Genomic DNA, 16,065 nt, shown 5'->3' on the forward strand with positions numbered 1-16,065 from the left:
TGCCTACCTGTATTAGAATTTGTTTAGACTAATTCATCTAAAAATATTGTTTTATGAAAAAGTTTACATAAAATATTTATTTTTCTCTAATATTTCTTGTGAAAAGTTAAATACAGTACTGTATATACTTTTTATTTTTATTTATTTATTTTGCAGTTGTATTGCATAGTTGGATTGTGGTGACATTTCTTGTCATAACAATATTAACTTATTTTTTAGAAAGTGTGAAATGGCGGTAAAATCACAGACAAGTGAAGATGTTTATGCAGGGGGTATTGATGATACAACAGACTGAGCTGTGAGTAACTTTAAAAACTGCAAAAGTTTGTTTTAAATTATTACAGTGTGGGGGTCTCATTCTTCAAACAGAAAACAAACACATCCCATCTGTGAAGATACAAGTATAAATTTGTATTAATCTTTTTCACTACTACATTAATTTCATACCAAAGGTATCAAGGCGGTTTTATACTATTTTGTAGCAGTAGTAATTAAAAGCAAACTGCTGGTTACAGGTAGCGGTAGCAACGATATTTATATTTATTGAGTATATAGTTGCTACCGAAGGAGTCTGACATTTTGTCAGTAAAGTACCATACAACTGATCACCTTAATGTACTATAAATATATGTATATTTATTATACTGATAAGGTGATTTCGTGTTGTCACCGATTTCGTTGTACTTTATTGATAAAACGTCAGACTCTGTGGTTGCTACCTCTACCAAGTACTCAAGGGAGAAAACTGACACACATTTCCGGTTAAAGATGAGACGGAGGGTATGTTATAATACAACCCTAGTCCCACGAAACGAAGATAAGTACCACAATATTCTTGGCAGATTCTATATTTAGATACATAAATAAAACCTCTCCAGCGTGAAACCCTCCATAATCCACACGTTTTGTTGGTTTTTATGAAAATTTTCTCTGCGCCGTCTCAAATTCTTACCAATAATGTATAGTTTAAAAGAAAAACCAAATGATTTCCTTTGCGCAGGTTATGATGTAAAATGTTCCCGCTATTCATGAAATTATCCAATCAAAGTTAAATGAATGGGAGCCCCGTAAGTAAGGGCACCCTCTCTTTAAAAAAAATAGCAAGATGGCGGCACTCGGCCCGACTGAAGCGTCCTCTAGTTACGTTTTAATCTCTACAAAAAGACTTGTATCTAACCTCAAACCCCCACAGTCATATTCCGTGTGTACTCACATCTATCTATCTAGGACCCGGGGAAAATATCACCAGTAGGCCCCAATGAATTACAACAAAAAAAAAATCCTTTTTTGAGCGATGGGCCCCCTGGCCGTCCGTTGTGGATCTCTTGAATTTTTGCCGTAGTTGTCCTACCTTGTCCGCTGCCCTGACTACATAATTCAAATTTAGCATGCCAGTAGAACAACCAAGGTTTAGATCTGGGGTCTTAAGACACTTAACTCAAAACAAAATAACTATATAGAAATAAATCAGAAATATTTACGACACGTATTGACCGCTCCAGTGGCCTAGTGGTTAGAGCGTCCGGTTCGGAAGCAGGAGGTCGTGGGTTGCAATCCCATCCGAGTCATACAAAAGACTTACAAAAATGGTACTAAAAGCTGCCTCGCTAGGCGGTCAGCATTAAGAGGTTAGAGTTAGGACTGGTCGGCCTGGTGTTAGGATAATGTGACTGGGTGGAACATCATGCCTCATGTCTGCGACATGATGCCCCAGTGCTAGACATTGCTATAAACTGCCACACTGCAGACATCGGAGCGATATGATTGAAAAATTGTTAAAGTTACGTTAAAAATTCCTAATCACTCTCTCTCTCTCTCTCTCTCTCTCTCTCTCACACACACACACACGCACACACACACACACACACACATGACACGTATCCATAGTTTCCTCATCGACGACATCTTACTTCACAACTAACTAAAAGTAGCCTATTCTGATATGAAGTGATGATATATTCCGTAGCCATCCACATAGTTGAAATTTAACTTCCATACGAAAAGCAATCTGGAAATAGCGCTGATTTTTCTTTCGTGACATAAAAATGCCATTTGAGATATCATAGCATCTCTTTTCTGAGTTTCTCGAGTTCATTTCAAGCATTTCGGAACTCATTGACATAAAGTGTCATTTTCCTAACTTTATTAGAGTGCATTAGCAGCAAACGACACCAGAAAACAAGGGAAAAAATTGAGTTTAATTTATTGCTTGAAAAAGCAGCAATGTTAAAATGCATAGTTTTCAAGATCATATGTATTTATCTATTGTTACAGCATATAATTTTCCTTGCACTGAAACAAACCAAATACATTTCCTAACATCAAAACAAGTCATTTACCTTTTTGCAAACAAAAAAGTGTTGTTTACCGCTGGTATCTTTGAAACCCAGATTAGTTATTCCAGCTAACAGAAACACCGTAACGCTAGCAATATTATTGGCCCTGTACGTGAAATAACATGAGTGGCTACTTAGTGGGATGTGAAATAACACGAATAAGTAATTACCGTAATATGAAACTATAAGAGAGGTACGGAAGAGTTGTGTTTCCGGAATGCAGTGCTGTTTATACCGTTTGACTAAAAAAAATCACCATCATATTTCGGTAAAACAACTGTATATCATTTGGCTTTTGACTACGCTGATAATTCCAGATAATCCTTGGCATCCGTCCGTCTAGGGGAGACGATGGCGTAGCTCCAAAGTACGCTTTTGCTTATCCTTCTTTTTAGCTCTCTTTTCAGCTTGTTTTATTCTTCTCTTTTCCTCTGCGTTTTGAACTCCCTGCCTGACAGCTAGACGCCAGCTGGAACGGTTGTTTGCACAGCTCTCCAAGTCGTTGACATTGATGTTTGCTGTCTTCATATCTTTCTTGCAAACATCTTTGTAGCGCAGATGTGGTCGTCCAGTTGGTCGTGCACCTTCTGCTAACTCCCCATATAACAGGTCCTTGGGAATGCGACCTGGGTCCATTCTCTTGACATGGCCGAGCCAGCGAAGGCGCCTCTCGCTGAGTATGGAGAACATGCTGTTCATGTTGGCGCGTTCTAGAACCTCTGTGTTGGGTACTTTGTCCTGCCACTGGATGTGCAGAATGCGCCGCAGACATCTCAGGTGGAAGCTGTTGAGTTTCCTCTCGTGTCTTGCATAGGTGGTCCATGTTTCGCCGCTGTAGAGAAGTGAGCTGAGCACGCAGGCTTGGTAGACACGCAGTTTGGTCTTCTCTGTGAGGTTGGGGTTGTTCCAGACCCTCTGGTTAAGTCTGGCCATCACTGCTGCTGCCTTGGCAATCCTGCCGCCCACCTCAGAATCAATGGAGAGTGAGCTGGAGATGTTAGACCCGAAGTATGTGAAGTTCTCGACAACTTCCAAATTGTACCCATCGATGGAGACAGAGGGAGTGGAGTCTGTGTCCTGTGCCATGACATTCGTTTTCTTCAAACTGATGGTCAGTCCAAATTCCTTACATGCATGGGAGAGGCAGCATACCAGCTGTTGAAGTCCATCTTCCGTGTGTGATGTCAAGGCTGCATCGTCGGCGAAGAGTAATTCACGGATGAGTACCTCTGTGACTTTAGTCTTAGCACAGAGACGGGCGATGTTGAACAGCTTGCCGTCAGCCCTGGTATGGATGTACACTCCCTCGCTGCAGTCCTTGAATGCGTACTGGAGAAGCATGGAGAAGAAGATGGCAAAGAGTGTCGGTGCAAGGACACAGCCTTGTTTGACTCCGCTAATGACTGGGAATGCTTCAGATGTTGCGCCATTGAAGCACACTGTGCTGTGCATGTTCTCGTGGAATGACATAATGACAGCAAGCAGACGTGGGGGGCAGCCGATCTTCTGCAGGAGTCTGATGAGTCCAGTCCGACTAACCATGTCAAACGCCTTCGTCAGGTCTATGAAGGCAATGTAGAGGGGCATCTGCTGCTCGCGACAGTTCTCCTGCAGCTGACGTAGTGAGAAGATCATGTCTACAGTTGACCTGCCGGCTCGAAATCCACACTGGGACTCTGGGTTGACGCGGGAGGCTAGGATCTGCAAGCGCGCCAAGGCAACACGGGCGAAAGCCTTTCCGACGATGCTGAGGAGGGAGATGCCCCGATAGTTGTTGCAGTCGCTACGGTCTCCTTTGTTTTTGTACAAAGTGGCGATGTTGGCGTCACGCATGTCCTGTGGGACGTATCCCTGTTCGCAGCAAAGGCAGAGGAGTGTGTGTAGGGCTGGAGCAGTGCTGGTTTTCCGCTCTTGAGGACTTCAGGCGGAATGCCGTCGCTTCCAGGAGCCTTCCCACAGGCAAGGCAATCGATGGCTTTTCTGAGCTCTTCCAGGGTGGGCTGTGTGTCTAGCTCCTCCATGACAGGCAGGTCTGGAATGGCGTCCAGGGCAGTTCCAGTGACATTGTTTTGGGTTGCATATATCTCGAGATAGTGCTCAACCCATCGCTGCAGTTGTTTCCTCTGGTCTGTGATTACTTCGCCCGTCTTGGACTTGAGGGGGGCGGTCTTGTAGCTGGGGGGGGGGGGCCTGTCGCCTTTTTGATACCCTCATACATTCCTCTTGTATCCCCGGTGTCAGCAGCTGTCTGTATACTGTTGCAAAGGTTCAGCCAGTAGGTGTTGGCACAGCGGCGGGCGGTCTTCTGGGCGTTATTCCTTGCAATCCTGAGGGCTTGTAATGTTCTGGGGCTAGGTGCAGCCTTGTATGCCTGGAGGGCTTTCCTCTTTGCCTCAGTCACGGGTTCCATCTCCTCCCAGTTTGCCTCATACCAGTCGACATTCTTTTGCTCCCTCTTCCCGTAAGCTCTGATGGCTGAATTGTACACAGAGTCACGGATATGGGACCACTTGGAGTCAATGGTGTCATCAGGTGTCACTTTGGTGAGGGCTTCCTTCAGTTTGCTGATGAACTGCTGTGTTTTCTTTGGGTTGCTTGCACAGCAGGTGTTGATACGTGGGTGACCCTTCTTCTTGGCGTGGTGCAGCTTCTTGGGTAATATTCGCACCTTGCTGGCCACGAGGGAATGGTCCGTGTCACAATCGGCACTGTGGTAGCTGCGGGTAATGAGGACACTGGCCAGTTCTGCACGCCTGGTGATGACGAAGTCTAGCTGGTGCCAGTGGCCCTGAACGTGGGTGTCTCCACGACACCTGGTGGATCTCCTTGCATTTGAAGAAAGTGTTGGTCACACATAGGCTGTGGGAGCAGCACATCTCCAGCAGTCGCTGACCATTCTCGTTGATCTTGCCCCTTCCGTAAAAGCCGAGACAGGTGGACCAGGCCTCATGGTCAGCTCCCACTCTAGCATTGAAGTCTCCTAGTAAGTAAAGGCTTTCATTGTTGGGGATACTGGATATTGCCTGATCCAGAGCCTCATAAAACTTGTCTTTCTCCTCGTAGGTGGAGCAGAGGGTTGGGGCGTACACACTGAAGATGTTGACCGGGCCTAAGGATGTTGACAGCCGGAGGGCAAGGATTCTCTCAGTACCTGATGATGGAGGTTCAATGAAGGCGATTAGCGTGTTCTTGACGGCAAATCCTACACCACGCTGCCTAGGTTCATCCAAGGGCTTCCCCTGCCAAAAGAATGTGTAATTGGCTTCCCTGATGGTGCCGCTGTCAGCCAGTCGGGTCTCCTGGAGGCAGGCAATGTCGATGTTCAGTCGGGAGAGTTCTCTGTCAATGACGGCAGTCTTCCGTGCATCGTCGATCTGCTGTAGGTCAGTGGTCAATCCAGGACACATGGTCCTGATGTTCCAGGTTGCAAAACGAAGAGTTGGAGTCTTTTTATTTCTTCTTTTAGTCTTTCCTGGTGCAGAGTTTTGTGGCCCACTTGTCGAGATGGTTCTCTAAGCTCCACGCACCCAGTGAAGCAGGCAGGCCATGGCGGGAAGCACCTTACTGACTGGGGGCTGCCCAGCTTGAGGCAGGCGGTAGCTGTCCAGTGAGAGCTGGTGATCTCTCCCACCGTCAGAAGTAACCCCTGGCGCCAAGCTCTACGCCATTCGAGCTTTGACTTAGAACCGGTAAACTGCTACTTCTCGTGTTGTGCCGACGCCGTACGACGACGCTGGAGTGTCCTCTCCAGTGGAGTTATGAAGCCTGGGCAGGGTGGTATGGAGAATCAGCTGTTGCCCATGCAGCAGATCCCCCATCTCCACGCAGCTGGTGTGCCCAAGGGAACGACGAATGCCGATACAGCTTGGCACCAACGGTGTCGCAGGAGTTGCCGGAATGACGTTGAAGTCAATGTCATACCGCCTTAGGGACTCCATCTCCGGATTTTCTGTCGGGGTTTACTCCCTTAGCCTTTCCCATGAGTGGGTATAGCCACAAGGCAGCAGAGGTTTGGAATCGGAGTTTTCCTTCTCCTAGATGAGCTATCATCCAAGGTTTACGAGTCCCATCTACCCGAAGCAACTGGTTTTAAGGCGCGAGTGGGCCGCCTTCACCCCTTCTCCTGTTAGTAGTAAACTTGGTCTGCCGGGCTTCAAATCTAAGCACTCGCGAAGGCCAGGAGCTGGATTTTAGTTGACAGAGGCAGTAAGAGACGCAGGCCGTATGGGGCATTTTGGAGGATTGGGGCGCTTGTCTCCCACTCCCACCCCGGGCAATGTCAACCTTAGACCACAAGATCACCATCATATTTCGGTAAAACAACTGTATATCATTTGGCTTTTGACTACGCTGATAATTCCAGATAATACTACACCTGGTATGGCTCATTACTATTATCAGATAACACTACATCCGACGCGTATCATTTATCACATATATCTATATTTTGTCTTTAATCATTTGTTCATAATTACATATTGTAACGGTCATTTTGTAAGTAATATATTACATAGATAAGATTTGTCGACGATTGTAGGCAATATTTTAACATAATTATCACTTGTAGGTTAACATGATTACTTGCATTTAAGTTTAGGACAGTTGTATTCTTCTTGAGAAAAATCTGGTCTACCTGATGTTTATCAGGTTTTTAGTAAAGGACCTGACCTTGTTTGCAACTTATAATGTTTTGAAAATAAACCTTTGACATTCATCCTGGTCCTCTTATTGTGTCTTGGGTTTTAATATTAAGGTTGTTTACATCAAAATTAGCCATTCCCATCTTAACACCAGTAGGGCAAGAAGTATATTATATGTGTTCAATTATAATTCGACAGGATTTATTTATTTCAATTCTTCATTGGAATTACAAAGTGTTCATTTACACTTTGGATTTAACCACTATTTTGGAAATATTGTGAATGTACTGACGGACATTTTTGATTATATCATTGTAATGCATCAAGATTGTTAGCACATCAGCACATTTAAGACCGTCGGCACATCATCACATTCAAGATTGGAATTAATTCGGAACACCACTGGAATTCATTTGGAACACTATACTTTTGGATGTGTGATAGAACTTTTAGGACTATTTGGGATTTAATTCATAATACTCTAAGTTCCTTTTGAATTTTCAAATTGCATTCATGGGAAATAAATTATTTGTTAAATTTACTAAAAATGTTGGTTTTACTCTTTTCTGTTACCCAGTTTAAGACCGTAGTAACATATTGATATTACCGGATAATACTGCATCCGATATGTCTCACTGATATTACCATATAATAATGCATCCTGTATTGTACCATCTATGTTACAATACTTTTCTGGTATGTCTCACTGATATTACCAGATAATAATGCATCTGGTATGTGTCATTAAAATTAACAGATAAAACTGCATTTGATATGTATCGTTCCTATTACCAGATGATACTGCATCTGGTATTTATCATCTGTATCAACAGATAATACTACATACAAGGTGTATCATTGATTTTACCAAATGATACTGCATCCGATATGTATCAGTAACACTACCAGATAATATCGCATCTGACATGTATCATTGATATTTACAGATAATACTGCATCCAATCTGTGTCGTTGCTATTTTCAGATAATACAGTATCCGATATGTATTACTGATATTACCAGATCTGGTTATGTATCGTTGATGTTACAAAATAATATTGCATATGTTATGTATAGTTGCTATTATCAGATAATACTGCATCCGATGTGTATCATAATTGTTACGAGATAATACTTCATCTGGTATGTATCATTGATATTTCCAGATAATACTGCATCTGGTATGTATCACTGATATTATCAAGCAATAGTGCACATGGTATGTCTCGTACATACTACCAGATGATATTGCATCTGATCTGTATCATTATTATTACCAGATAATACTGCATCCGGTATATATCTTTGGTGTTACAAGATAATTCTACAGGTGGTGTGTATCTTTGATGTTTTATGTGCATTTCCTTACAAACAATCTCGACCTCTCCAGTGGCCTAAGTGGTTAGAGCGTCAGTCCCGGATGCGGGAGGTCGCGGGTTCAAACCCGGCCAAGTCATATCAAAGACTTATAAAATGGTACAAGTAGCTGCCTCGCTTGGCGCTAGTCGGCCTCATGTGACTTGGTGGGACACACACACACACACACACACACACACAGACACACACACACATACACACACATAACTCTCTCTCTCTCTCTCACACACACACACACACACACAATTTCGTACGAATATTGAAAACGTTCAACAAGAACTATCAGTCCTAGTACACAAGCAAGTTAACAATGCATGACATTTGATAAATAATTTGCCTGAGGATCTGTTTGAAATAGATTACTGTGACGTGTAGTGTGAAGTCCCTAAAACTAACACTTTCAAAAACAAGATAATGAACATCCGGAAGACGAAATCCATCCAGAGTATACTTGCATAATTTTATGTCCTACAGTGCCACACGTCAGTATGTCTTTAGTTGATATTTCATGTTCGCTTAAATAATTCATAAAACTCGCAGATATAACATTTTCGGAAATCATTGAAACTACCCCTTGGGTATAAAATATGTTTCTGGGCAATGTACGCATTTGGAAAAAAATCATTGTACGCGTACAGTGAGATCTAATGTACTGAGATATAAACTGAAAGCCTCCTATAAAATCTAAAGCAAAACCTTGAAAAGTGTTCATTAATGTTGAGGAAAGAAAGTTTGGTTTTAAATGTGATCGAGTTGAATGTACGCATAAATGTAAAATCTGCCTTGTGTGTATTTTCTTTCGTTGAGTATAATTGAGAACGACTAGATTATACGGAATGTAATAATTGTGTTTGATTTTTATTACTATTATTCTATTGCGCCGTTCGCTTACTCCTTGACAGCGAATGTTGTACAATCTGATGTACTAAGACCTTTTCTGGTAATTTTGATCAAAATTCGAACGTCGAGTCAACGCCAAAGGTTTACCGTGTGAATGCTCATATGATTCAACTCGACAGCATCAACGAAAAGCCAACTAGAAAACCCAGTGGTTATGGGAAAAACAAATTAAAGTTACATAACGTATTTACATATAAATCAGCTCAGTAAACTTCAAAATGCTTCGCGGACCCGCTACATGCTAACAGTTGCATTTTCAGGCTCCTTTAATTGAGAACATGTGTATTTATTGAAATAACCTGTGGACCCCATCCCACCCCGGCCAGCTTCCCGCGTGTTGGAAATAGAAGAACCCAAGTTAGCAAAATGCTGAAAGGTGTATGGCTAGAAAGAGAGCATAACTTGAAACTAGTGCATAATGGATATATGTCATCAAGTGGGTGAAAGAGCGTTCACACACGAGATGAAATACATCCGTTATTCACTCAGAGCATGTAAATTTTCTAATTATTTCATGTTCAGACGTATTGGCTAGCAATCGTCAGAAAATTATCAACACGTTATCACGTATATCACGTCACTGAATCTAGCTCGACCTACAAACATTTGCTACGTAGTCAGTGCCTAGTTCACTCAAAAAATACGTATCATAACCGTATTAGACAGAAGCCGACAATCTGTCCATTTCATTAGAATATTTTCAGGACATTGTCCACTCGAAATAGGGATATTACAGTCCATGCATTTAGTATGTTATATTAAGAACCATGCCATAATAACTGTGCCAATGAAAATTTATACAGACATAATATTGTCGTCTGCTACATACACATTACTTCATACCGCAAACAAGTGACGCAGGCAATATGTATGCATCATACATATGCCATAATTGATACTTAAAGAGTGCACAAGGCCCGAATAAAAATTTAGCTTAAAAGTTAAACAGCTGGGCCATCTGGTAGGCGTATATCCAAGAATAAAGCCTATCAGTTGTGGATTTTAGTGATACCGTTATTGCTGCGTAGCAAATACATTTACTAGCCAGTCGTATTTACCAATTTCTAGCTATGAACTCTCATTCTGAATTTGGAGCGTTGCCAAGTTCAGTAGATGAGTTATTTTCTGTTTCCATAGCAATCATTCGGGTGAAAGTTAATGCCAACATATGCAGTGACCTTCCTGACTCACTAGTATTCAAATAGCTGTTCAAGGAAAAGCCTTCATATGAGAGAATTTATTACCTATATCTTTTGGCACACTGCACCAAATGCAACACTTGACAAATTATCCTCGAGAGTGAAACAACGATAACAAAGACGTCATAGCATAAACAAAGCAAAATGTGTATGTCATAAACCTTGCCACTCATAAACAAAACATTTTTATCCGTCCAAATATCCGTTTCATCGTGAAAATAATGCCTGCACAACAAAGAATTATTACAAGGAAAGACTGTTGATCCTCACATTGTATCCGTTAATTTACAGTATTTACCTTTTAATTATTGAGCACATTACTTTAAGCTATTTTGATATATAAACCGTTTCGTAGCATGACTCCACAATATAACAATGATTCCTTTCACAATATAATAATGAATTCTTTAGGTAAAGCTTCCTGTATTCATTAACATAATCTATAGTCTAATTTGAACTCTCATCTGTCCAGGTAGCTTTCTGTGGTCAACGGTTCTTTCCGGTGTTTTCCCGAGCTCTTCTTCCACCATTTATACTGGTTGCCATGCGCAATCAACGTTGCTCTGAGAAATGGCGTTAAATCCAAAGCAACAACAATAATATCTGGGATCTAAATTAAACAAGACCCTGTAGAGAACATCTTGTACACATTGCGCGGGACAGTTGGCATTGTCAATTCTATGAAAGTAAAATCAACACTATTCTTTTAAGAACGCGCTTGACAAATTTCATATTTCTGATTAAGCCGTAGCTTAACAAATTTAGACATTTAACTACTTTCCAATCTCACAAACCTACGTGTACAGTTTATGTTTGCTTTTCTGTAATGTATGTATGTATGTATGTATGTATGTATGTATGTATGTATGTATGTATGTATGTGTGTGTACATTGCACGTATGTCAAACACTGTAGTAAGAGTTATATTTTTAAGTCTACGTTCCATTGATAGTGTTACTTTTCTGTTATCTGTGACTACCTGTAAGACTCGCTGATCGTAAACCAAATACATTTTTATTTGAAATAATAATAATAATAATAATAATAATAATAATAATAATAATTTTTATAACACTTTGAATTTCTCACACTGAGATTGGAGGAATATAGTATTTCCTAAATCTTATGATTTCCACAGTGAGATAGAAAATATCTCAGCTTACTGCAGTCTGAGCAAATAAAGAACTAAGACTCCTACATACCATTATTGCCTTTTTATATTTGAAACCTTCCTAGATTACACGTGTAGAAATATATCACAAACCTGCTAAGGTTACTGCTATCCAGAAACACATACGTATATAATAGATCACTCCTCATATAGCGTATATTTACAGTCGATGATGTTACTACAGTCGATTTTGAACCTTATCTTAGCCAGTGCAGATAAGAACATGTGCTTTTTAAAATGCTTATATATCTAAGGTACGCTGTAAACATAAAACATAGAACTAAGTGTTCAATACTGCAACCGTAAAATCTAGAACTGTACAATACTGCACCCATAAAATCTAAAACTAAGTGTATAATACAGCAATCATAAAATCCAGAACTAAGTATACAATTCCACAACCGTACAGTCTATAATTGTGTACAAAACTGCAACCGTACAATCAAAAATTAGTGTACAATACTGCAACCATAAAATCAAGAACTAAGTGTACAATACTGCAACCATAAAATCTAGAATTAAGTGTACAATGCTGCAAACAAAATCTAAAACTCAGTGAACAGCGAAATATGCACTAGGCGGATATCTATGTCAGTAACCTTCGCTGATGTGACGCTGACTGTCTCTGAGTAAATGTTTTTGGATGAGGGAAACCATATCCTGTTCTAACTGAAGCGGGAAGCACGGTATTTGATGTTATTTAAATCTCTGTTTACTACCTGGCGCACATGAAAGCAAAACATGTCTAATGCTGGCAAGTGCATGTAAGATACAGTCTGATAGCATACAAGAGCACGTGGCTGTACACAAAGTGGCAGCAGGCATAATATCACAAACTTGAGAGCAGCAGTTTTCATTCTTGTCCTGGAATTTATATCGGGTGAAACAATGTGTTAACTCTGAAACACGAATCCCTTCACAGAAGAAGCATGTTTAGAATAGCCGACGATAAAGAGACCGGCATACGAGATTGATAAGAACTTAGGTAATGGGGGTTAGAGTATCTTGGAAAATTGTAATTAGAAACCTTCAAGTACTGGCAAGGCCATAGAGAACGATTACAGGCCCTGGGGTAAGAAACAACTCGGCCTATCATAGTTCTTGTTCAAACAAAGATTTTCTTTTATAAAAGTAAAAAAGTGTTGTTTATTATTTTCCCGGTTGGCCCATCCCCCTCCTCTTGTCGGCCCTGAGTACTGGTTGGGTCGCTTTATTCAGTGTAAAATCTAAGCGAAGTCTGAGTATTCTGGATGTAAATATGGTTAAATGCACAGATGATGTAACAGAAACGGCTGAAAGCAAAATATCAGTTTGTTATGTGTATCTGTGTTATGTGTCTTACTTTCACGATCTTTTATTGAAAGGGTAATTTAGTGAATTGCATATTAAATACCAATTAATTATGAGTGGATTTGTACTTTCAGGTGAGGTCATTTAAGTAAACACAGTGCGTAATTTCAAGATAGTACAACTGTACTCTTATCGAAGTAACTATGTTTATGAAATCGGAGTTCATGGTTATGGGGTTTCTTAAAAAGACAAGTTGACCTAGTTCCTGACTGGCAAGCCGTTAAAGTAATTGCCCTGGGTGATTGATTTAGAATGACTTTGGAGTGAATGCGATTAGATCGCGATTGCTTCAGTGATTGGTTATTTCGTTGAGCGAGTCTCTTCAAATATCGGTATAAATCTTTACATCTCGACCTGATCCGGTAAATATGCAATCGGAGTAACCTCAGACTTTTCCTTTAAGTGGTTACTTTAATGCAAACGTTTAAGGGTCATGACCATATGAGACACGTATAATATAGTTTTAGAAAAACTGAATAATTGAAAAATTACGAAATTTTATTTCCAAATTCCAAAGAAATAAAATAAACTTCATTTTATTTTTAATTGTGTATTTTTAAGGGTAGGGATTGTTTATATAGATAATACCTACTACTCACACTCACTACGAAGTAGACCGGAAGTGTACTGATGTACAGGTCTGCCAAAGCGTACAAGGCATTTTAAAATCAATATGCTGCTTAACCGGAACATCTGGGAAAAGTGTGGAATGTCTTATTTACGTTGGTGTGAGTTTTGAGTGACTATATAGGCAGAGAGTATCGAAAACTTAGAAAATAATCATTGAGAGGTTCGATTGTGACAGAGAGAATTAGTTACCTTATGTTAACTGGTAGGGTATTATCAATATTTTCCCCTTTAATCAAGTGCCCGTGTTTTCGATCCTCCTTCTGGTTTTGAAACTACAACGTATTTTCCAACATAAGCGACGATTTACTGAAAATTAAGATTCATATCATTAGCACCAATCTTGGAAAATATTTGGTTGTGTTCATTTGAGAGGAGTTATTTATTTTAGTTATTCATTGGAATTACAGAATTACAATGTGGTTTGATTTTCAGGTTTGACTGTATTGGGATTACTTTGCAATCCTTAAAATACATTTTGGATAATATCACTTCAATAAACCAAGACTACTGACACTTCAGCACAATAGAGTGAACTTCATTTGGAATACCACTGGAACCCATTTGGATTACTCGGTAATATTGGACATTTGATAACAAGTTGGACTTTTATAAAACTTTATGATTAATTAGGATTTCATTCACTAATATGTGACTTATTTTTGATTTTTTAATTTTGTATTTTGGGGATATTTATTATAGTTTGAATTTTACAAAACTTGTTAGTTGTTGCTCTTTTCTGCTTCTTAGTTTAAGATCTGAGAGTCCTTACAACTTAAGCACGAGATTTAGGAGACTTAAAACAAAAGTGCAATCCAAGCATGAATGTTAGGTCACGGTGACCTAAATTTGGTATTCATGAGATGCATCCAGAAAAATATTCCCACGATTGTTTATAGAATAGATTTCAAGATAAGGTGGGTGTGAAAACGACAACACCTTGATTTATCCGGTAACGTTCAGGTCATACGGGTATGTTTCAAAATCGCTAGTAGGCACTCGCAGTGAAGGAAGCAGCACATATCTGACATGTCGTATTTCGACTTGGGACAACAATTTTGAGAGAGAGAGAGAGTGGTTCGACCAAAGTGTGACTGAAGGCGTCCCTTTATTGGCCTAAAGCTTGATGGCGGACACTGGGGACAGCCATATTTAGTCGTGAATTTGATCTTGTATCTGGCATTTATTTATAGAATCTATCCATTAATCAGAATGAAAAAACAAATTAATTGTGCCTTTAGACTGAAGTAATAAACGTGTGCAACATTTACATTTGAATTGCCATGACATTACGTATCATTTGTACTTATATTTTAGTGCATGCACATTGCTAGTACATACAAACAAGTGTTACCGTATGAGTTACTGTACATTAGTTTGACGATAATCGGTAAAAGTATCTCTCTGACAGTTTGTAGTGTTATTCTATAATGAACATATTAGTCCACATTTCCTATCACATTCCTTCTGTGAGAAACCTTGACGGGTTCTAGGTTCATTACTAAGAAGCAATCATGCATGTTATGTCATGTACTTACGCAGTTGATTCCTGATACATTTATGATAATTTTTCTGATGTTCGCGGCCGTGGTAAAGGCCATGCAATACTGTACTGAAAGTAGCGGATAATTTTTTTTAGGTTTACATAAAAGCTCATCAAATTATAGAATATTCAGATAAAACTTACCATTATTTTCGAAAATCAGTCCAAAAGAAAGCACTCCCATCCGGCTAACATCAACACGCCTGTGCTCTATCCAATACTGCTATAGCTGAGAGAGGAACCAGAGATAGCAGGCAGTTTTGACAAGTGTTGCTCTAAAAAACCTTAGGCGGTATATTTTTGGCTCAACACTTTGGATACCAGTCTATTGGCTGGCCTATTTATTCCTGTGAAATATATTAATTACGCTGTATTTTGGCATACACTGCAATCTTCAAGCTATTTGTACCATCCTAACAAGGTCACCAATATGGCTGCCATTTCTTTGCCGACATGATTGCTCTTCAAAACAAGTGAATATGACATACCAAATTAAATTTTAACTGCATATCGGTACCTCTTTTGGATTTTGGATTGATTGATTATTTGAATGATTTATTACTTTCCCATGGACAAACGTTCAATCAAAGAAGTAAAATATACATGAATCGAGCCTTATATATATATATATATATATATATATATATATATATATATATATATATATATATATATATCCATACATTTTTATAGCGCTGTAGTGATGGTGGATAAAATAACTATATTTATAAAACGAGAATATTCGGAAATAGGTAAATAACCTTTAAACCCTCTTCCTCGTAAGTATACACTCGTAGCCTATGAGTCACTGTGGTTTGTTTAAAACCTACTTTTTTGTTTGTTTCCTTCTTTTTTGCTACAGATTATCTTTCAGCTCAATGTATCATCGCTTGAGTTATCTTTAATACGAGCGGGTAATACG

At 39.6% G+C, this 16,065-nt stretch overlaps 1 protein-coding gene across 2 annotated transcripts in view; it reads right to left on the minus strand.

Moving 5' to 3' along the window:
- LOC149792373 (uncharacterized) overlaps positions 1 to 15,438 on the minus strand; it is a 34,213-nt gene extending 18,775 nt beyond the window's left edge. Inside the window, exons 1-2 of one of the 2 annotated variants that reach the window (XM_089970948.1) lie at positions 15,288 to 15,410; positions 13,793 to 13,909 (exon numbers count right to left, since the gene is read on the minus strand). The gene's annotated coding sequence lies outside the window, so the exon portion shown is untranslated. Of the gene's footprint in view, positions 1 to 13,792; positions 13,910 to 15,287 lie in introns of both variants that reach the window. The other variant, XM_089970947.1, reaches the window with a different exon arrangement.
- Between the last annotated feature and the right edge of the window lie 627 nt (positions 15,439 to 16,065).

Source organism: Sinohyriopsis cumingii, chromosome 9 (assembly GCF_028554795.1).
Source record: "Sinohyriopsis cumingii isolate HCF-2022 chromosome 9, ASM2855479v2, whole genome shotgun sequence".
Classification (NCBI taxonomy): Eukaryota; Metazoa; Mollusca; class Bivalvia; order Unionida; family Unionidae; genus Sinohyriopsis; species Sinohyriopsis cumingii.